The sequence below is a fragment of the Scylla paramamosain genome, chromosome 35 (genome assembly GCF_035594125.1).
Source record: "Scylla paramamosain isolate STU-SP2022 chromosome 35, ASM3559412v1, whole genome shotgun sequence".
NCBI classification, from domain to species: Eukaryota; Metazoa; Arthropoda; class Malacostraca; order Decapoda; family Portunidae; genus Scylla; species Scylla paramamosain.
In genome coordinates this window covers 11,731,664-11,754,163 of record NC_087185.1, presented here as the reverse complement: position 1 = coordinate 11,754,163, position 22,500 = coordinate 11,731,664, and the positions used below count along the sequence as shown (strand labels likewise).

The 22,500-nt window shown below is 41.2% G+C and overlaps 1 long non-coding RNA gene across 1 annotated transcript in view; it reads right to left on the bottom strand.

Annotated features, from left to right (window-relative positions):
- Positions 1-12,371: 12,371 nt before the first annotated feature.
- The window catches only part of LOC135090581 (uncharacterized), a 45,085-nt gene continuing 34,956 nt past the window's right edge, over positions 12,372-22,500 (bottom strand). Inside the window, exon 3 of the long non-coding RNA XR_010262044.1 lies at positions 12,372-12,473. This is a non-coding gene — a long non-coding RNA (uncharacterized LOC135090581). The remainder of the gene's footprint in view (positions 12,474-22,500) is intronic.

The window sequence follows — 22,500 nt, the reverse complement described above, 5'->3', positions numbered from 1 at the left end:
ATAGTTATACATTAAAATAGTTGTAACCTGTTCTTTGTTATACTCATCATATAAGAAACTGGTACAATTTCACCCTATATGATTTGACTTTACAAATGTTATTTTATCACCCCACGGAGCAGTGGACATTTTGTGGTAAGTGACTGTGTGTGTGTGTGTGTGTGTGTGTGTGTGTGTGTGTGTGTGTGTGTGTGTGTGTGTGTGTGTGTGTGTGTGTGTTGTGTGTGTGTTGTGGTATCGTTTATTGTGTTATGTATTTCAAAGTTCAAAAGAAAATGATAAATCCTGGATAAATCGATATCCCAAGAATTTCAGATGCAGAATTCTTAGCCTATCTAGGAAAAATAAGAAAAAATTTGAAACTTATGTTAGCAAATTCAATCGAAGTATGGGGGAACAGTTTCCTAGAGGGTTACCTTTCCGTTTCCATTGTGTTTTCTGGTACAAGCAACATAGAATTTGTCAGCGACAGAATCTTGTGCAGCTCTTGTATTTCCTGCAAATGGCGACTCGTATAAACCAGAAGCCTCGTTGACCACACCAATAGCCGAGTCCGAATAGACCACTTGGCGAAGGCCACGAGGAAGGAAGGATCATCGCTCGTCACCAGAACTAATACATTCCATGATGTTTGTCGCACCTACGTAAGTAAAAATAGGTGGATGAACCGCTGTTTTTTGTTTACTTTTCGTCAAAACAGTGTAATTTTACGGTCCTTAAATTAGTATATAAAGAAATGTCAAGAAGAAACCCAACATTTTTATAAAATAGACTTTACTACAATTGCCACTATCATAATCATCATTAGCACAGGCACTACTACCAACATCATCACTGTTACTACTACTACTGCTACTGCTACCACCACCACCACCACCAAACAAGAAAAATAACTACTACTAATTCTACTACTACTACTACTACTACTACTACTACTACTACTACTACTACTACTACTACTACTATTAATACTACTAGTACTACTACTAGTAGTACTACTACTACTTCTACTACTGCTACTATCATCTCATAGGTACAAGGAGAGATTCTTGAGTAGAGTTCTCTGTGAGAATTTCGTCGCCGGAGGGAAAGTCTAACCTTAATTAAGCCGTCACCTTAACCAGTAGCTATTAAAGTTAAGGCGACGGAGGAGGAGTGGACAGCTATGTCCAAGGAAGCGAAGAGGTGTGAAGATCTCCAGGGCGTCTAAGGTAGCTCCGACGGGTTCCAGGTGGAGATGAAAAATCCCTTCAAATTGTTGGGGGGAGTGACGGAGGAAAATGCGGGCGTAGCGAGAGGAGACATGAAGATAAATGAAAGGGCAAACGCAGATACCCTACCTTCAGATAGTGGTTTGTGAGAGAAGCTTGTACGCCAGACAGCCATGCATTTGTGCTGTCGGTGTAGCAGTTTATTTTGAGACGCACTCATCGGCTGTACAAGTGTACAAGTCGAGTTTTGTGCACAGTGAGCGGTGAGTGATCCTCCTGTGTGTTCGTCGGCTCTCTTTCGTTTTGTAAAAGTTTTTAGTCTTTTGTTAGTGTCCCTGTTTGTTTTAAATGCTACTGCGGGCTGAGGCAGTTCAGCCACAGAGAACATAAGAAATTAGCCGCGTAGTAAACTTTATTCCCTCCCCAGGTCCTCACAAGACTTGTTACTCAGGAGGCAGCAAACGATACTACACGGTTTGAGGCTATAACACTCTGTTGGGCAGTGGGAGGACTGTCACGGTGGGTGGAAGCCCAGCGGGGAACCATACCTCGATGATATGCGTATTATCGTATGCTAATTGTTTTTGCTAGACCTGGAGGTCGATTCTTCTGCAGCTGTAGGTGTTAGTGCTTTTTGGAGTATATCCATTGTCTGTGGGTAGATAAAACAGACTGGCGACATCAACTTGTGTGACCTGGAGTTACAACTATTGTGAAAGGGGTGCAGGAGTCAAAAGGGATTCTGTACACCCTTTTTTGAGGAAGTTGCTCAGTGAAGCTAATCCAGGTGCGGCAGCTTTGTGAAGGGGCTGGGAATTGTGGTCGTAAGAAAATATATGTATGTATATATATATATATATATATATATATATATATATATATATATATATATATATATATATATATATATATATATATATATATTAGATGAGAGGTATACAGCACAGCTAAATTTGGTTTGAGAGCGACTCCGCCATGTGATGGAAAATTCGGAAGATTCAAGAGCGTGGGGGCGAGAATAAGTTAGACCGTTGCGGACATAAACACAACATCCACCTTTGGATTGAAAATGATGATAGAGAGAGTAGGAGGAAACTGAGAGGAGTTTGTGTTTCGGTGAGGAAATTTGGTGAGGTTTAGTAGAGGAGAGGTGGTGTTCTACAGGTTGAAATTTGGATCTAAAGCCGTGAATGTTGCAGAAGTTAATGAAGAAAAGGTTAGAGGTATCGAAACATCAAATCAAGAGCCGTGCGACCTGGGGACATTTTTAGTTCCTTCTCAAGACGGGGACTCCAAGGCTGGTGTAGGAGTCGCGATAATATATTTTGAATTTTGAATAAAAGTTGTGATGTATTAGGTGCATATATAATTATGTGAAGAAAGAGAGTTGTCTTTAGATGGCAGGCTGTGAATGATCTCTTGTGTTGCCAACCTGATCCAGTACAAAATCGGTCCAGTGATTGAGAACTCACTGGAAGTAATTATCTTTTCGCAATGATGTCTTCCATGCCCTCGCTGGCCTAAACCCTCGAAAGGCTTATGGACCTGATGGGGTCCCTCTTATTGTTCTCCGAAACTGTGACTCCGTGCTTGCACCTTGCCTAGTCAAACTCTTTCAGCTTTGTCTGTCAACATCTACCTTTCCTTCTTGCTGGAAGTTTGCCTACATTCAACCTGTTCCTAAAAAGGGTGATCGTTCTAATCCCTCAAACTACCGTCCTATTGCTTTAATTTCCTGCCTATCTAAAGTTTTTGAATCTATCCTCTACAGGAAGATTCTTAAACAACTATCACTTCACAACCTTCTATCTGATCGCCAGTATGGGTTCCGTCAAGGCCGCTCTACTGGTGATCTTCTGGCTTTCCTTACTGAGTCTTGAGTCTTGGTCATCCTCTTTTAGAGATTTTGGTGAAACTTTTGCTGTAGCCTTGGACATATCAAAAGCTTTTGATAAAGTCTGGCACAAAGCTTTGATTTCCAAACCACCCTCCTACGGTTTCTATCCTTCTCTCTGTAACTTCATCTCAAGTTTCCTTTCTGACCGTTCTATTGCTGCTGTGGTAGACGGTCACTGTTCTTCTCCTAAATGTATTAACAGTGGTTTTCCTCAGGGTTCTGTCCTGTCACCCACTCTCTTTTATTATTCATTAATGATCTTCTAAACCAAACTTCTTGTCCTATCCACTCCTACGCTGATGATACCACCCTGCACTTTTCCACGTCTTTTCATAGACCTCCAACCCTTCAGGAGGTAAACATTTCACGCAGGGAAGCCACAGAACGCTTGACTTCTGATCTTTCAAAAATTTCTGATTGGGGCAGAGCAAACTTGGCATTGTTCAATGCCTCAAAAACTCAATTCCTCCATCTATCAACTCGACACAACCTTCCAGACAACTATCCCCTCTTCTTCAATGACACTCAACTGTCCCCCTCTTCTACACTGAATATCCTCGGTCTGTCCTTTACTTATAATCTGAACTGGAAATTTCACATCTCATCTCTAGCTAAAACAGCTTCTATGAAGTTAGGTGTTCTGAGACGTCTCTGCCAGTTTTCCAGTTTTTCCAGTATTCTCAATCATTCATCCCTTTCTCTGGTAAACTCTGGAACTCCCTGCCTGCTTCTGTATTTCCACCTTCCTATGACTTGAATTCCTTTAAGAGGGAGGTTTCAAGACACTTATTCATCAATTTTTGACCACTGCTTTGGCCCTTTTATGTGACTGGCATTTCAGTGGGCATATTTTTTTTTATTTTTTTTATTGAATTTTTGTTGCCCTTGGCCAGTGTCCTTCTTACATAAAAAAAAAAAAGTGTCTACCGCCTCCTCCTCAAAAGGGAATATGTACAAGAAAGGAGGAAAAAGAGAATGATAATGAAAGCTGTTTACTTACATTTTGATACCTAAGTAGTCTATGCAAAATCCTTAAAAAAATATTAAATCTTAAGTTAACAAAATGCAATGGGAAGGTATTACTTCTATGGAATAAGTAAAAAATGTATCATTCTAAAAACTGTGTAGATTAGCAATCATGTTAGTTCATAGATATTTATGTGGAATCGTTCATGCATTTTTTTTTCTTTTCTTTCCTTAATGCAGTCAAATGTGTTTTCATGTAGAAAGGCTGGTGATGGTGAGATGAAAAAAATTAGGCAATAAATCCTATTCCGAAGAATTTGAAATTGAAGTAATCTCTATAAAGTGAATATAGTATAATTTCAATTTCTGCGAACTCAGAAAGCCAATATGAACCTGCAGAGTCAAAATCAACTCCCTGTAAACCTAAGTGAGCCGACCTTAACACATCTGTCAGTTCATCCAGATGTACCATTTAAGAGGTGTAGAAGATGTGATTTAAAATGATCAACAGATCCTGAAGTTGTTTGCTTTTCCAAATACGAAAGAGATAAAGCTGAGTTTAAAGATAAGGCATTTTGTAATGTAATTTTTGTAATGTAATTTTTGTCTGCTTGAAATTCATTGAAGGATCACTCTCATCTGCAGAGATATCTAAAAAAAAAAAAAAAGTACCATATTAGGAGATCAAAGCGTACAAAATTAACAATTATTATTAAACTCCAGTTAGTAAAAGCATATCAGCCTTCTTGAGATGGAAGGAGATGTTATGATTCACACTGCTAACTCTCTCATCTGTGGCTTCTACAAAACCATATTTAGCAATTTCATAAAGAGGTAATTAATGAAGGTTGAATCAAATCCCTTCTCAATTAAATTCAGAATACCTAAAATTTCGTCCCTGAAAGTGACTGGAACTTTGGCAGTAAAGTAGAATCAATTTTGAAGAATGGAAATCTGAAAGAGGAGCTAAAATATGAAATTTGGAGTTTCAGAATCAATTGTCTGAATATTTATGTAGACCTCTCAGAACAAATAAGTAAGCGGTTCAAATGAGTCAATGGCGTATTCTTACTAAAAGCCTGTGATCCTTCCATAACTCCAGTGACAGATGAAAAGTTCGGTACAATTTTTCACTAAATTGCCATAACTCATAAATTAGTCAGAATACGATCAGGTGAATAATGGATGGAGGTTATTCACTTTTCATGATTTACTCAGTACTTAAGAAAACCCAGCTGAGTTTTGGAGCTCAGTCGAGACTTAGGAACAAAGATAGATCACTAGTATTTGCAAAACTGGCACACTTCATGGTAAGCCTGCTTGCCCTTCCACGCTCATCAAGTGCAGTAGAGAAAATATTTTCTTAAGTTAGATTTATCCAAATTGACGCCAGAAACATACTTAATACAGAAACAATGAATTGTCTCTTATTAACCAAGGTCAATGGTGGTGCTGCGAATTACTTTGAGTGGGAACCAAAGCAATGCAGTGATCCTCTGTGTTCAAGCAGCATTCATAAAAATAAATAAATAAATAAATAAATAAATAAACAAATAAATAAATGTGATAGTTACTAAGATTTTTTTATTTTTTATTTTTTTTTATTTGTAACATTTGGATAAGTTACTTCAAATTCAAAGAAAAGTTGGATGTGCACATACAGTTTAGATTATGAAAGCAGGGGTAAAATTATATTGTGAATGGGTTAAGGGAATATTGGGGCACTTCCATATATTAATGCCATCATGAAGGACAACATTTATTATACATAGGATACTATAGTATTGGTGACTTATTTATTTTATAGCAAAATACCAAGGACATTATTTATGATGTACTATAAGAACTTCATATATTCTATTCTGTAATGTTCAAAAGTTTCCTTTTTTTGTTTAGTGATGTACATTAATGCATAGAAACATCCTTACCAAAGCTAAATGTTTCCGTCGAAATATTTGTGTATGTCAGGGTTACATTACTTTAAATGCAGTTTTGTCATAATACTAGAAATGTAAAGGTTGATCTCTCTATATATGCTGTTAATATACAGGGTGTGTCCCTTAACAATAAAAGAAAAGAAAATTATATATATATATATATATATATATATATATATATATATATATATATATATATATATATATATATATATATATATATATATATATATATATATATATTACAAAAGCAAATGAACATATAAATATGTGGAAATTATTACAAAATGAAGATTAGAATACTGACTTTTTTTTTTTTTTTGCCTCATTTAATATACCTCTATACTGGTACCATTAGTTGTACGGAGCACATCAAAATGGTACTCGATTTCTTGCCATGTTAACTGTAGCATATCCTCATCAATTGTAGCAATGGCATCAGTGATCTTTGGCTTTAGATATCTTTGTTCGAAACACGATATCTTAAACATAACCTCTAAAGAACCACGGGTGTGATATCTGGTGAAGGAAGTGGCCGGGGAATTATGTGGGATCATGTGCAATCGAATCATTGGTCCATTTTTCTTCAGCGAAAAATTTATTATTGCAAATGTTTAGCTTGACCTTTTGACTCAGTATGTGACACCACAACTAGATGACCTTCAACCAACCATACTTTTCCAGTAGGATGGTTCACCACCACATTAGGGGCTGTATATTCGTGGGTTCCTAAATCAAACATTTCCAGACCGGTGGATTGGAAGGGATGGCTCACTTCCCTGGCCACTTCATTCATCATATCACTCCCCTAGACTTTTTCCTTTGGGGTTTTCCTTTTGGGGAGGACTGGGTGATTCATCGCCACTTGGTCCAGGTGATGACCTGTTGAGATGTAACTATGGAAGCTTAATTCATGTTGTTTATATTTTATATAAACAACATATATAGAGGTAAAAAAAAAATGTATATTAGTATTATATTACTAATATACATTTTGGACATCTACGTTATGCTGCGTATATATGCCCCCCGTAGAATATACGTAGGTCTATTAGAATCAGTATAAAGGGGAGTGAAAAAAAAATATAATAATAATAATTACAAATGAAAATTTAAACTTATAAATTTATATTCCTCAGAGAAGTGGTTATCAATTGGGTGTTCATGTTGACTTTTTAGGACTGTCCTTTCTAAATGAAATATATAGACATGAAATTGACATGAAATAGAAAATCCAGTATGGACAATTTAATCAAAATCAATAATTATGTTACATTTATATTTAAGAAATATATTGGCGATGTTTAAGTTGTAGCAATTAAATAACACCGAGTAATTTCTAAAATTAATTTATAATGAATGTTGAAGATTCATGCCGTTATACGTGACCATGGCCTCGGTACATACTCGTACTGCACACGCCAAAATGACGAGCCCTCTTGATTTTTGTTAGCTGCCATACAGCTACATTAGTCGTAAATTGCCATGTACCATTGTGCCAATGGTCAGTAGCCAGAGCGAATCGGAGGCTCGCAAATCATGTTAAAATAAATGAATCGACCAGGGATTGAGAGTATTTATCACACCAGTATAATTAAGGCAAGCATGGCTTCATGGCAAAGCATGGCTTCAGGAAGGGAAAGCCTTACGAAATTCTTGAATTCCCAAAATAAAGTTTACGAGGAGGAAGATAATGAAGATAAATATGATATCCTATACCTGAACTTTAGAAAAGCACTCGACAAGCTCCCCCATCCAAAAACTTCATAAGTAGAAGGTATCAAAATCTCAAAAAATGATCTAACACTCCTTGTGACTTCTGACACCTAGGCGAAAACCTCTCAAATAACTTTACTTCTTTATCTTTTCCTCCTTTATTTCAATCTGATGGCACTATTGTCGTCTCATCTATTTATAAAGCTGAAGCTTTCGTTCAAACTTTTGCTAAAAAAAAAAAAAAACTCAACCTAAGATGTTTTTTTTATACCCTCGCTTGCACCTTGCCTAGTCAAACTCTTCCAACTCTGTCTACCTTCCTTTCTTGCTGTAACATCTCCTACATTCAGCCTGTTCCTGAAAAATGGTGACCGCTCTAATCCCTCGAACTACCCTCTTATTGCTTTAATTTTCTGCCTCATTTTATTTATCTATTTTTTTTCTTTTATCTATCCTCAACAGGTAGATTCTTGAACATGCATCATTTCACAACCTAGTAGTTATCTGATCTTTCTATACTGGTGAAAGGGCTTTCCTTACTAAGTCGTGGTCATCCACTTTTAGGGAGTTTGGTGAAACTTTCGCTGTTGCCTTAGACATCAAAAACATTTGATAGAGTTTGCCAGAAAACTTTGATTTCCAAACTACCTTCCTATGGCTTCTAGCCTTCTCTCTGTAACTTAATCTCTAGCTTCCTCTCTGACCGTTCCATTCCTGCTGTGGTAGACGGTCACTGTTTTCCTCCAAAGTCTATTAATACTGGTGTTCCTCAGGGTTATGTCTTGTTACTCACTCTCTTCCTATTATTCATCAATGATCTCCTAAACCAAAACATCTTGCTTTATCCACTTCTAGGCTGATGATTTCATCCTGCTTTTTTCCCCGTCTTTTCGAAGACGTCCAATATTTTAGGGAATTAAACAGCTCATTCAGGGAAGCCACAGAATAACATACTTCTGATCTCCCTAAAAGTTTTGATCGGGGAAGAGCAAACTTAGTGTTGTTCAATGCCTCAAAAATTCAATTCCTCCGTCTGTCAACTCGATACAACCTTCCAGACAACTATCCCCCTGTTCTTCTTTCACACTCAACTGCCCCCGCCCCCCTCTTCTACACTGAACATGCTCGGTTTGTCCTTTACACGTAATCTAAACTGTAAATTTTACATTTTATATCTAGCTAAAACAGCTTCTATGAAGTTAAGCGTTCTGAGTAGCCTCCGCCAGTTTTTTTCTCACATCTCCCAGTTGCTAAATCTGTACACCAATCTTATCCGTCTATGTAGAGAGTATGTTTCACATGTAAAGTGGGTTTCACTCATTCCGCTCTTTGTAGACAAGGTGGAATCAAACCTGTTCACTTTATCAACTTCTCTCCTCTAACTGACTGTCTTCAGCCTCTCTCTTACTATCTTCTACAGCTATTTTCATGCAAACTGCTCTTCTAATTTTGCTACCTGCATGCCTCCCCTCCTCCCGCGGCTTAACTGCACAAGACTTTTTTTCCTCTCATCTGTGTTATGTCCACCTCTATAATGGAAGTGTTAACAGTATTTTCAAGTATTCATCCCTTTCTCTAATAAATTCTGGAACTTCCTCCCAGCTTCTGTATTTTCTTCTTTCTCTGACTTGAACTATTTCAAGGAGTTTTCAAGACATTTATCCTGTCATCTGATTTTTTTTTCTTTCCGGCAATTTTCTTTTTTTTTTTAAACTGGCACCCACGTGCGCTTTTTTTTTTTCCTTGGCCAGTGTGTGTGTGTGTGTGTGTGTGTGTGTGTGTGTGTGTGTGTGTGTGTGTGTGTGTGTGTGTGTGTGTGTGTGTGTGTGTGTAATGACAACATTTTGTGAAGTGGGTAACACGTTAAATTGGGTAACAAGCTGAAAAAGTTTGGGAACCAGTGCTTTATAACTTTCCACACACTTCTTCATTATACCAATGACTATCCACATCAGCGGTCAGGTGTCCTCTTTCTCACTTTTAACCACCACCTCCGTTCAATACAAACCCTAATCCGCGATCTTGATGGGATTGAACATAATTCTGAGATTTCAAAATGCAAATATTTGCAATGAAGTTTGAGTACGATGTCCTCGAGCACACTGAGACACGGAAGCGTGTCGCCTGCATCAGGGCTCAGTGTGCCCGGTGGAGCCGCTGTGTATGAGGAAATGAAAGATATTGGGACTGTGGGTGTGAATGGTACTGTGAATGAAGGAGTGAAGGAGATTGTGAATTAAAAAAAAGTGAGTGTGAATTAAAAAAAAAATGTTACTGGATATGAATGGTGTGAATGAGGGAGTGAAGGAAATTTAAGATAACATTACTGCAAGAATCTAACAGTGCATCAACAAGCAGTCGTGCAAACAAGACTCACTTTTAGAGCTTGGCTTATGGCGTGGAAAAAGAAGTGATGCCATGTTGTATTGGAAGTTACTCTGCTCATCGGCACCTCGAATAATCCAATTCCCTGCAATGCTCTCAGCCCTGTTAATATTTTTTTCCCCTGAAATTTGAATGTTAATATCAATAATCAATGTACAAATTATGTAAGAATAAATAAATAGTAACATCCAGGGAAATAGTCAATATACATGATATAAAATTATATTAACGAAACCTCCATTCTTATATATACAGTGGTTACATGATTTTATTAATGTGTGTGTGTGTGTGTGTGTAGATCAACTATCATTGATATTATCATTTGGATTTTTTATTACATTTACTTTCTACCATATATATATATATATATATATATATATATATATATATATATATATATATATATATATATATATATATATATATATATATATATATATAAACATTATCCATGCATTGTTACGCAATTTGTGACAGAAATACGTTATATTAATTTAATTAACTAATACAGATCAAATTATTCCCAAACTTTCCTAGAGAGAAGCCATATCATCCTGCACTAATCCAAGAAATAGGAGGATCTAGCATATATAACGTGATATATATGTATATCAGTAATTCTTAAAGTGGAAGCTGCCCTTTTTTGGATCGTACAAGGCATTCCTAAGGGGAGTGTGACTTGGATGAGTGCTTGCCTAATTTTCATTAATACATTGTTGATACTCTTTACAAGTAGTTGTTTTCATCATTCTGCACAAAGTGCTTTAATATAAAATCTACGCCTCTAATCTTTTAACTACACTGGTTGTATTACATATATATGACACCTACAACGCTTAGCTTCAAATCTGATGTTTCCGAAGGAATTCGAAGTTTAGTGCAGCAGTCAGCGCACAACTCACCCAACTGTTCGTTCTCCTTTGCTTTGGGTAATAAATGGGTATCTGGGTAAGGTAAACTGCCAAACGCTAGATGTCACTGTGGATCTGTGTAAGGGATATTATCCACCACAGGTTCAAAGAGCAATGGGACAGAGGTAAACGCCGAGGTCACGAAGAGGTACGGCGTATGCCCGTTTCTCTACCGTGATCTTTACATGAACGTCAAAAAAAACAAAAGTCGTGTCATGAATTTTGGTTGAAACATTTCGTAAGGGCCTAACCTTATAGTGTTGTCAGCTATGTATGACATAGGAACAGTTGGTAGCACTGCTTCGATACTCATCACACCTCTTACGTCATGATAATTCGTATCCTCGTGAGTGCTGCGTTTTCATATATATTCAATGTCTTTTCGAACCACTCATCTTTTTTAAGGAAAGCCAGAAGCACGCATGATAAATATGTGGAACTGGAAGACTTTCCAGTTCACAACATTAGGATCGTCTAAATCATAGGATATGAACTAGAGAAAAGTTCACAAGTAAAGCAATATTTTATTACAAGAAGCAAATATTCTTTTGATTTAGTTAAACCATTATCTTATCAGCAGCAGATATGAAGTTTCAGACCTTTATTTGAACAGAAGCTTAAGCGATTCTGACTTGCTAACCACTAATATGTAAGTGCGTAGGAAAGAGCTACTCGGTTCTAAATAATTGTTATGTAGGTGCTGAATGTAATATATATTTGAGTATAACATACTAATGCAATAAATAAATTTTTACTAAGTTAGTCTCAAATTTCCTACAAAACACAATTTTCTTCCTAAAACGTCTTTTTGTAGTGTAAGCTCCAATTCAGCGATTGATCAGGCAGTTATCGATTTGAGTATAAAAAATATACAGAAGGGCAATGTAGACCTACACGAAAAGAATGATGACTATAAGAAGTTGTTCGTTAGCGCAATACCTGAACATGTGTTTATACATACGGTGGTGAATTTATGGATGGGATATAGTGGAAATAGGCAGGCATGTTTTATAGGGTTGCCTCATGCAAACCTGATAGTTCCTTGAAATTTTACATATGTTCTTACGTATGTGTTCAATCTTGTATACTACAGAGCAATCACAGTACACGAGATATACACCATATAGCTGTTTTAAATTAATTACGTATAATTATGAAATGCACGAGAGTAAGCTGATGATGAAATATTTTGTAAGAAAACTTCACCACAATTATATTTATGTAATTATATGTTTGCAAGTATTTTCTTATATAACAGATGTCTGTCTTCTTTTAGCCTACCTGGGAGGTAAAAGACGCCACGCCACAGCAGGTGGTAAACAGGCAAGGTGCAGAAATAGTTATGTTACCTGAAATGTTTGTTCCATAATGGCCAACACTGTGTAATTCCTCCGAAGAGCGTCCAGTACTGCGTTCACAGGTCGTATATCCATTGATCCCTCTTTTTTTACTGTAATGTTCAAATTGAGTGCCATATAATGCATGCACACACACACACACACACACACACACACACACACACACACACACGCACGCACGCACGCACGCGCGCACGCACACGCACACACACACACACACACACACACACACACACACACACACACACACACACACACACACACACACAGACTCAGTGCGATTCCCACCATGGTGCGAGCCATCAATCAATAGTCTCTTCTAGATTTGACTTACCTTTAGGTTTAATGTCAAGTATTTCCCCACCCCCAATGTACATTTTCAGTTTGTGGACTGCCTAAAGAATAAACCGTTTATTATTATTATTATTATTATTATTATTATTATTATTATTACACACACACACACACACACACACACAAAAAAAAAAAAAGGAGGAGCCAGTAGACACCCGCCGAAACGATCACTTCTCCCAAATGAGGTCTGAAACGCTTGATCAGGGATTGCTGTGAACTTACCGATAACCCAGCTGTGACATCACTGAATGTTTCCCTTTCTGTCTAACGACGTAAGAGGGCAGTCACGCCCTGCTCTGTAAAGACAACTCTCTTCCTTGGCACAAAACTAAATGCACCTAATTACATGCACCCTTCACTCAGAATTGTAAATCAAAATAGTGACTACTATACCAGTCTCGCAGTTTCTCCCATCTGGGGAGGGTACTACAAATGTACCCAAGTCGGACTGCTTTTTTGGTATCGACCCTAAGTGTTTTGAGACCACTGTGAGCTTTTTCTTCATTAACTTATGCAATACTTGCGGCTTTAGATCTAATTTTCAGTCGGTAGATCATCACCTCTCCCCTACTAAACCTCATCCTCTTTTTCTCACCGAAACACAGGTGTCTGAGGCAACTGACAGTAGGCCCTTCTATGTTCCCTCCTACTTTCTCTATCTCATTTTTAGTCCCGAACTGGTTGCTGCATCTGTATGCACTACGAATTTGTTCTCGATCCCACGTTCATGAATATTCCAAATTTTTCACCATCTGGCTACGACTACAGAGTCACTCTCAAACTAAATTATTGTGTTGTATTAGTATATCTGTCACATATCTCTTCTGACGAAATGTTTGACTACTTCTTTACTTCCAAAGTGGAACACACTTTGATTCTCTTCCCTTTTGCGGAGATCTCCGTTCTTGGAGACTCCAATGTTCACCGCTAGCTTTGACTTTCGTCTCTCTTCACTGACCATCGTGGGGAATTTGCATTTAAATTTGCTATCTTCGATGATATAGAGTAATTAGTGAAACATACTGCTCATATTCCTGACCGTTTTTTGAGATACACCCAACGTTTTTGACTTTTTCATCTCTAATCCTTTTGCTTATCCTCTCACCCTATCTTCTCTGTTGCGCTCCTCCGATAACAACCTCATATCTGAAAATCAAAGCTTTGAGCCAGATTTTATCAGAAGCTCCTGAAATATCAAAGGCAACAGCGAAAGTTTCATCAAAACCTCTAAAAGAGGATGGGCAAGACTCGGCCAGGAAAGCCAGATCACCAATAGAATGTCCTCGGCGGAATCTATACAGGCGAATGGATATAAGGTTGTGAAGTGATAGATGTTTAAGAATCTTCCAGTTGAGGATAGACTGAAGACATATAAAGAGGCAAGAAATTAAAGCAATAGGACGGTAGATTGAGGGATTAGAACGGTCACCTGTTCTAATCGTACGTAGGCAAAAGCAAGAAGGAAAATCATATGTTAATAGACAGAGTTGGAAGAATTTTACACGGCAAGGGGCAAACACGGAGGCACAGTTTCTGAAAACAATATGAGATACCCCATCAGGTCGATAATCCTTCCGAGGATTTAGGTATGCAAGGGCGTGGAAAACATCACTGCGAAGGATCTTAATGGCTAGCATGAATTAGTCGGAGAGTGGACAAAAGGGAGGAACAAGCCCTGAATCATACTTTTTATCAGAGGTTTGAGTGAGGAGTTGAGTTATAGAAGTAAATGAGATGGCACTTGTGCTATCAGGTTGAAATAAAGGAAGGAAAACTTAAGAAGCAAAATTATTGGAAATGTTTTTGGCAAGGTGCAATAAATCACGAATGCAATCAGATCTTGAAAGATTTCGACATTTTCTAGTAATGGAAGAATTTTTGGCAAGTTAGAGAACAGACTTGGCATGATTTCAGACATAAATATAAAGTATTTAAGATTCATGTGATGGAAGACTCGAGTACCTTTTGTGGGCCACCTCTTTATCATGTATAGCACGCGGACAGGTTGTTCTAAACCAAGGTTTGGAAGGTTTAGGTCGACAGAAAGAGCGAGAAATGTACGTTCCATGCCAGAAACTATCACCTTTCTTATGCGTTCAGGACACGGAAACAGCGTTCATTCCAAGGAAAATCATAATAATATCTCCTCAAGCCTCCTCCTGTTTAACCAGAGCCAAACGCCAGTGGTACCTTCGCTTTGGGGAATTAGCATGAAAGGAAAATATACAGATATGAGGTTGTTATCGGAGGAGTCGACAGCATAAGCTGAAGGATTAGAGAAAAAGTCAAGAACATTGGGTGTATCTCAAAAAAAAATAATAAATAGTCAAACTTTTCCTCAGAAGAGATAAGTGACAGATATACTCGTACAACGCAGAATAATTTAGTTCGAGAGTGACTATAGTCGTAGCCAGATGGTGAAAAATTCGGAATATTCAAGAACGTGGGATCGAAAGCAAATTCAGTCGTTGTGCATATAGATGTACCCGTACATGTTAGGGTTCATGGTAATGAAAAGGCCGATAGGCTGGCTAAAGAGGCTGCAACTCGGGTTGCTTCTTCCACCTCCATTCCCTTTCATGATTTATACTCCAATATAAGGGTGGCAGTTCCTGCCACATGGCAGGGGATGTGGGAAGATGTGGTTGCCTCCACTAAGATAGGGGAGATAACCTCTGTAACTTTCCGCCTATGGACATGTGTCCATGTGCAGGGGCGCAACTCAGAGACTACACTGGCCTGTCTCTGGACGGGTCACACACATCTCACTCATGGTTACCTCATGTCCCGGGAAAGCCAACCATTCTGTGATGACTGTTTAGTTCCCTTTACAGTGCGATACTTTCTAGTGGAGTGTCCCAGTCTGGTGGACCTGCGGGAGCGATATCTTTTCCGTTGTCGCGATGATGATGGGACCTTCCATATGTCTCCAAGTATGATACTTGGAGAGAGGGCTCTTTCCTCGGGACATGAGGTTCTTATGTTTGTGGAGAAGGCTGGACTTTTAAACAAATTATAAATTACCTTTTAAGTGTTCTTCTATTTATTTTAAAAGAAATATAATGTTGGAAAGTACCTTATTTTTGCACTGGGAGAACATGGAGGCAAGTGAGGGAGACACTTAACGAACAACACTGGGTCTTGTGGCCTGGATCAGTGGGGTCAGTGTCTTGGGCACGCAACGAACAACGCCAACTATCTGGGTCAGTGGGATCAGTGTCTTGGGCGTATAACGAACAACGCCAGATATCTGGGTCAGTGAGGTCGGTGTCTTGGATACGGAACGAACAACGCCAGTCATTGGGGTCAGTACTCCCTCATTTTAAATCAAATTAGATTAAAGTAAATCAAACTAAATTAAATGAATTAAATGAAATATCATTACACCAACCCTCTCATTTTTATGACAAGTTTTTTTTTGCCTCTTCCTATTTCCTTTTCATGCTTTCTATTTTAGTGGTCTTTTAACATTTTTAGCGTACCTATAATTTAGTTTTTAATACATATATTTTTTTTTAATAACTGCAATCTTTGTCGCTTTAAAAGGTTTGTAGCGGCGCCATGTGACCACAATGTTGCGGAGCAAGAAATAAAAGTCAATCAATCAATCAATCAATCCTCCTCCTACTCCTCCTCCTAGACCAGTCTCTGGTTCTATGCCAGGATTTGTTATCTTCACTGCTACACTGGTGTGCAAGCTTTCTTCTGCAGGGCATCGCATTGAGATCTCCTTTTCAGTGGTCATAGCTACGCCAACTCTGCCTGTGACTCTGGTCACTCCTCCTCCTTCTTCGTCGTCTTTATTCTCTGCCTTCCCTACTTCTCCGCCAACTCTCACCTCTCCTCCTCTTATCACTACACACCCTCCTCCATCTGTATCTTCTCCAGACCGTACAAACTTCAGTCACCATGCAACAATGACATTTCTGCCTCCTTGCAACACACAGTGAGCCCACCAGTCTCCTGGTGCATCATCATCATCAGCAGGGCCAGGCAAAATACTTCCCGGCCAAACACTACTCTCAGTCGGGCCTGCACTGCCCACACCATTACTCCCGCTTGCCCGCTCCTGGCTCTGTGGAACTTTCGTGCCACATCCATAAATTTGATAAAACAAAAATGCCACTTCCTTAGCAAAACTCAGAAGGGCTATCTGGCCGCTTTTAACAAAGCAAGATTCCTCCCGGGTGTGACACAACCAAGTCTGCTTCTGACCGTCAGGCACAGTGACATTATTACGCTTCATTCCTCTTGTCGACACCTTGATGACACAACCATCTCTGCAACGAGCTGACGGCGGCTCCTTCCCAGGACGCAGCACTCTTATTCCTGCACACTGAGTTAAACTCCCGCACCTGGCCATCACAAAACACCAATTCCCGCCTCCACCATGAGCTTGGCCAATGTGCCACGGGGCCAGTCCCACTGGTTCCAGCAACTGCTCCAATATGCAAGCCTCTCTCATTATCCCCGATACCTTGTCACTTCGAGGAAACCGACATCCATCAACACATACTACACTTCTCAGGCCCAGCACCTGACAATCATCAACAACAACTCGGTCACAGGCAGCCCCCACCAACACTGAAGGTGCCTCCAGAGCAGCAAGCAACAAAGCATCATAAGCAGCCTCACTCAGCGCTGCGTCCCGTCGCGGCGTCGTAACGCTCACGTCAAATACATCACAACAACTTGCCCCGGGAGGAGGAATCCGGCGAACAACATCACTATCCTCACACCATGGGAAGCAACACCGGCCGTAACACAACTGAGAGAGGCTCCAGACGAGAGGTCATAAGGCTTGCCAGCCAGACCCGCGCGGTTACGCCCAACAAACGTGGTCACACCCGACTACCAAACCCGTGGCAAATGCTCCTGAGTCGACCTGACTCCAAAACGGCCAAGCACCAGGCTGCTACGTGCTTCTAGCACCTTTGCCTCCTTAACTGCAGATGACACATCAAAATGGAACAACAAACCTCCGTCCTCCTCTCTCCGCCGGTTATTCACAATATTGCTGCTCTCTGCAAACACTACTCGACCCTCTACTTCCTTGCCATCCACTCCTGCCTTGGTAAGTAGTGGGGCAGCACACATACGAGGGACAGAACCCTCCTTTACTACACAGACAGCTTTTGCAGTAGCTGCCAGCACGGGTGGCTTTCCATGTGAGCAAACAAACACCTACCGTGTCTGGTCCCACCAGGGTTAGCAGTCTGCTCCTCTCCTCCGGTACACCCCACAGGGAAGGAAACTCCCGCCTCCCCAGCAGAGTCAGGAATCTCCCCACCTTCGGCAGCGACCCCTGACACACCAAACACAACTGACTGGGGCCCAGATTGAGTTCCGGCGCTCACAGCCTCAACACCAGGTGACAACTCCGCCTGAGTGTCACCTCCGAAAAGGTCCACAGGGTGAAGGAAGCCGTGAAACACACAGCACAAACTCATCATTCCAGCCTCACCCTTGACAGCAGTCTCCACAAAGTCATGTGCTTTCTTTGGTGGCTCTGCGCTTCTGCAGTCTTCTGCAGTCTCAGCACACTGACCGAGTCTGACTGACTCGCCAAAATCCTGACCAGCAGCGGGTCAGCCCTATGGGCACTCTGCCCCTACTGCGGCCTCAATACAAATACTGCGCTCCTTTTGTGGTGGCCCTGCCTTATTACAGTCGACTACTGGAGTCACAGATCCCACGGGCACCCAACGCAGGAATGTTCGCCTCGCCTTAAGGTGAGTAACAACAGGGACAACTCAGTCAGCACTCTCAGCAGCCTCGACATCTGGGACGGCGTCGGCGATCGGCGTCGGCGTACTCAGACTCTTCCACCTGCCAGGTCATTCCCCCAGAAGGAAATCAATACCAGACACTGGCAGATCCTCTGTTAGTGCTACCCGCGCCTCCGCGGTCACTAGCGAGCATAACAGCCTAATATCCACGGTAGAGACGCTCTCCTCAGCGCCAATCCCCTGGCACCACACAGGCTGATCGGAGGCAACTTACCTCCCAGTCATATTCCTGAACTCCTAGAGTCACAGATCCCGCGGACACCTGACGCAAGGATGTTCTCCTCGCCTTAGGGCGAGTAACAACAGGGAAAACTCAGTCACCACTCTCAGCAGCCTCCACATCTGGGACGGCGTCCGCGGTTGGGAGCTGTTCCCAGACTCTTCCACTTGCCAGGTCATTCCCCAGAAGGAAATCAATACCAGATACTGGCAGATCCTCCGCTAATGCCTGCCATCCGCGCCTCCGCGGTTACTAGCGAGCATAACAGCCTACTCTCCGCCGTAGAGACGCTCTCCTTAGCGCCTATTCCCCGGCACCACACATGCTGATCGGAGGCAACTCGTCTCCCAGTCACATTCCTGAGCAGCGACTGCTGTGCTGCTGTGTCTCTCAAAACTGTGACAGAATACGTAACCCCATCAATCGCAACAGCGCCCCTACATAAAAAATAGACGGCACCAGTCCAACACAGACCTCATAGTGGACGGTGAGGTAACAAGAGATGAGGGGGCGGCAACACCGGCCTTTCCACCCTCCTGACTAAACACAATCCGGATCTCATCACCCTTCTGGTCCCGACCCTGGGACACAATCAAGGCCACCGGCTTCTGGGGCGTTTTGGAAGCAATGGCGGACACTTACTTAGGGCAACTATACTTAAAATGCCCAGTATTCTTGCAGTAATGACACATGGGCTGCATACTATACCTGGGAGTGCTGTGTTGCGTGCTCCCAGACTGTCTCCGTCATGGGCTGGGTGGAGACTTATTACCTACTGGGTTGACTCGCCCAGATTTGTTACTAGAGGCACAACTATAATGTGGACTCCCAGAGAAACTGGCGCAGGCCGCACAACCAGATACATCACCAGCCCCACCAGACGTACCACCAATCCACCGTAGCACAGGCCGGTGCGCCAACACGTGGTCATCTGCCCTAGTAGAAGCCTCCTTAAGCTTTTGAATCTTTTCTCGCGGACCAGTGGTACTAACTCCTTTTCGGCTACATTAATAAACTGCTATCATGAGTTCCTTTAACTCACAGTAAGAGGTGGTCTGCTCGCTAGCAATTCACTTTTCAAATGTCTCCTCCAAATAGCGAGCATACTCAAGATGAGTTATTGGGCATCTTCCCTCCACGAAGCTGTAGCCTATATACCTCCGGTCGCAGCTTATAGGCTCTCAGGATGTCAGCCTTAAACTCCTCATAATCCTCCAAATCCTCAACAAACATCCTTTCATACACCTCCAAGGCTTTATCCTTCAACAAATTAGCAACAAAATGAACCCTATCTCTCCTGAGGCCAATCAAATTCTGAAGCTTTCTTCTCAAGTCTCCTAAACCACTCTGTCACCTTTTCATCAAATTCAGGAATCAACTTCAAACTCCTTACTTTTTTTCACTGTATCCTCGGTTTTCACTGTATCCTCGTTAATTCCTCTCCTCAAGCCATGAGGTGAATTCATTTCAATTCTAGTCTTCTCCAATTCAAACATTCTATTTTTCTCAGCTTCTTCCTTTTCTATTTCAGCCGCAAGGAGCTTCATTTCCTTTTTCATACATCTTCGCCTTTTGTTTCTCCTTTCCTGCTTCAAGAAGACTTGCCTTCTCGGCTTCAAGCCTCTTGGCTTCTTTAACCCCTTCAGTCTTGAATCTCCTTTCCTCTGCTTCACCTTCCAACTGCAGTCTCATCGATTCTCTCTCCTTCTCAGCCTCCAATTTCTTCTCTAGCCTCCTCCAGCTCCATTCTCCTCATCTCCAACTTAAATCTCATCTCCTCAGACATGCCTTCGGTCTGGGAGAAGCCACCAAAGTTGCTGGCAGGGCTAACACGTCCGTGGACCCTATGTGTGGGATTAGGTGTCCTCACACCGAATTGCGCCAAATCTATAATGCCGCTCCCAGCAGTGGCAGGGAACTCAGGTCGTGAGTTACTCCTGTTACCAGCCTTGCCCTCCATGGTTTACACTAAATGTGGTCACATACAAGACAATGAAACAAACAACAAAATGTTTTCCCCACGTGGCGACGAAGCTACCAGTAATCCTGGCGAGTTCACCAATTTTTGTTATGACCACAAATCCCTACTCTTTCAATAAACTGCCTCACCTGGACTAGCTTCCCTGAGCGTGGACTCAGTACAGGGCTTAAAAACAAGTGTATAGAGTTTCTTGTGACTCATGCATCTTTTCAATCACAGTCATAACTCCAGGTCACACTAAGTTGAGGTCGCCAAACTATCTTACCTACCCACAGACAAGGGAAATACTCAAACAACACTTAACACCTATAGCTGCAAAAGAATTGACAACCACGTCTAGGAAAAACAGTTAACATACAATAACATTTATATGGTTGAGGTATAATAAGCCGTTAGACCTCCGCCCTCCATAACAGTCCTCCCACTGCCCAACAGAGTGTTATAGCCTCAAGCTGAGTAGTATCGTTTACTGCCTCCTGGAAGGCAGCTCTTGCCAGGACCTGAGGAGGGAGTAAAGTTCACTAATTACTTAGGTTCTCTGCGGCTTAACTCAATCAGCCCGCAGAGAAAATAGAGTCACTAACAAGACACAAGAAACTACTACAAAAGAGTGTCCACGAACACACAGGAGGGTCATTCACCGCTCACTGCGCACTGAGCACGGCATGGACAAACACCGCCATGGAGTCACTTCCCTGGGTATAGTGCATGGTACACATAACTACCCTTAATGACAGACAGCAATGGAGACCCATATTCTATATAAGCACGGCGGGAGGTACGGCTGGTAATGATTCACTTATCCCCTTAAAGCAGCTGACCTGCCCTAGTCTCCATCAAATATTAGAAAACGTCTCAGTACGTCTACTCTTTCCAAGTGCTGGGTAGTGACTGGAAAACGCATCTCTCCCTCTGCTGCTAAGGGAAGGGGGATACAAGGAAGGTGGTGGGGTGCAACACACACACACATACAAACATCCGTCCACACATCGCTTTCCGCGCAGTCTTTACTTGAATAAAACACTTTACTTAAAAAAATCTACTGATTAAAGTATGGGAGCTAGATGAATAGTGATTATTTCATTTTCAAGGGCAAACATTCTGCTAAATACTGAGTGAGTGTCAAATTAAATGAATAAGATAAAATAAGAAAATTTAAATAAGTAATATATATATATATAACTTAACCTGCTCTCGTGCCCACGCTCTTGAATCTTTAGAGTTTTCACCTAACTCTTCTTCACTGATCATCCTGGTGAACTAGCCTTCAACTTTGCTATTCTTCACGACTTAGAGCAATTTGCGCAACACCCTACTCGTATTCCTGACCGTCTTGGAGATACGCCCAACATTCTTGACCTTTTCCTTATCTCTAGTCCTTCTGCTTATGCTATTACCCTCTCTTCTCCGTTGCGCTCCTCCGATCGCAATCTCATATCTGTATATTGTACCATCGCTCCAATCCCTCCTAAGGATCCCCCTAAGCGGAGGTGCCTCTAGCGTTTTGCCTCTGCTAGTTGGAGGGACCTGAGGAGGTATTTCGCTGATTTTCCTTGGAATGACTCCTGCTTCCGTGTCAGGGACCTGTCTTTGAGTGCCGAGCGCATAACAGAGGTGATAGTGTCTGGCATGTAAGCGTATTCCTCACTCTTTTCTTGACCTAAACCTTCCAAACTTTAGTTTAATACAGCCTGTTCTTGTGCTATACATCACAGAGAGGTGGCCCACACTTGAGCCTTCCATCATCAGAATCTCATGCACTTTATATTTCTGCC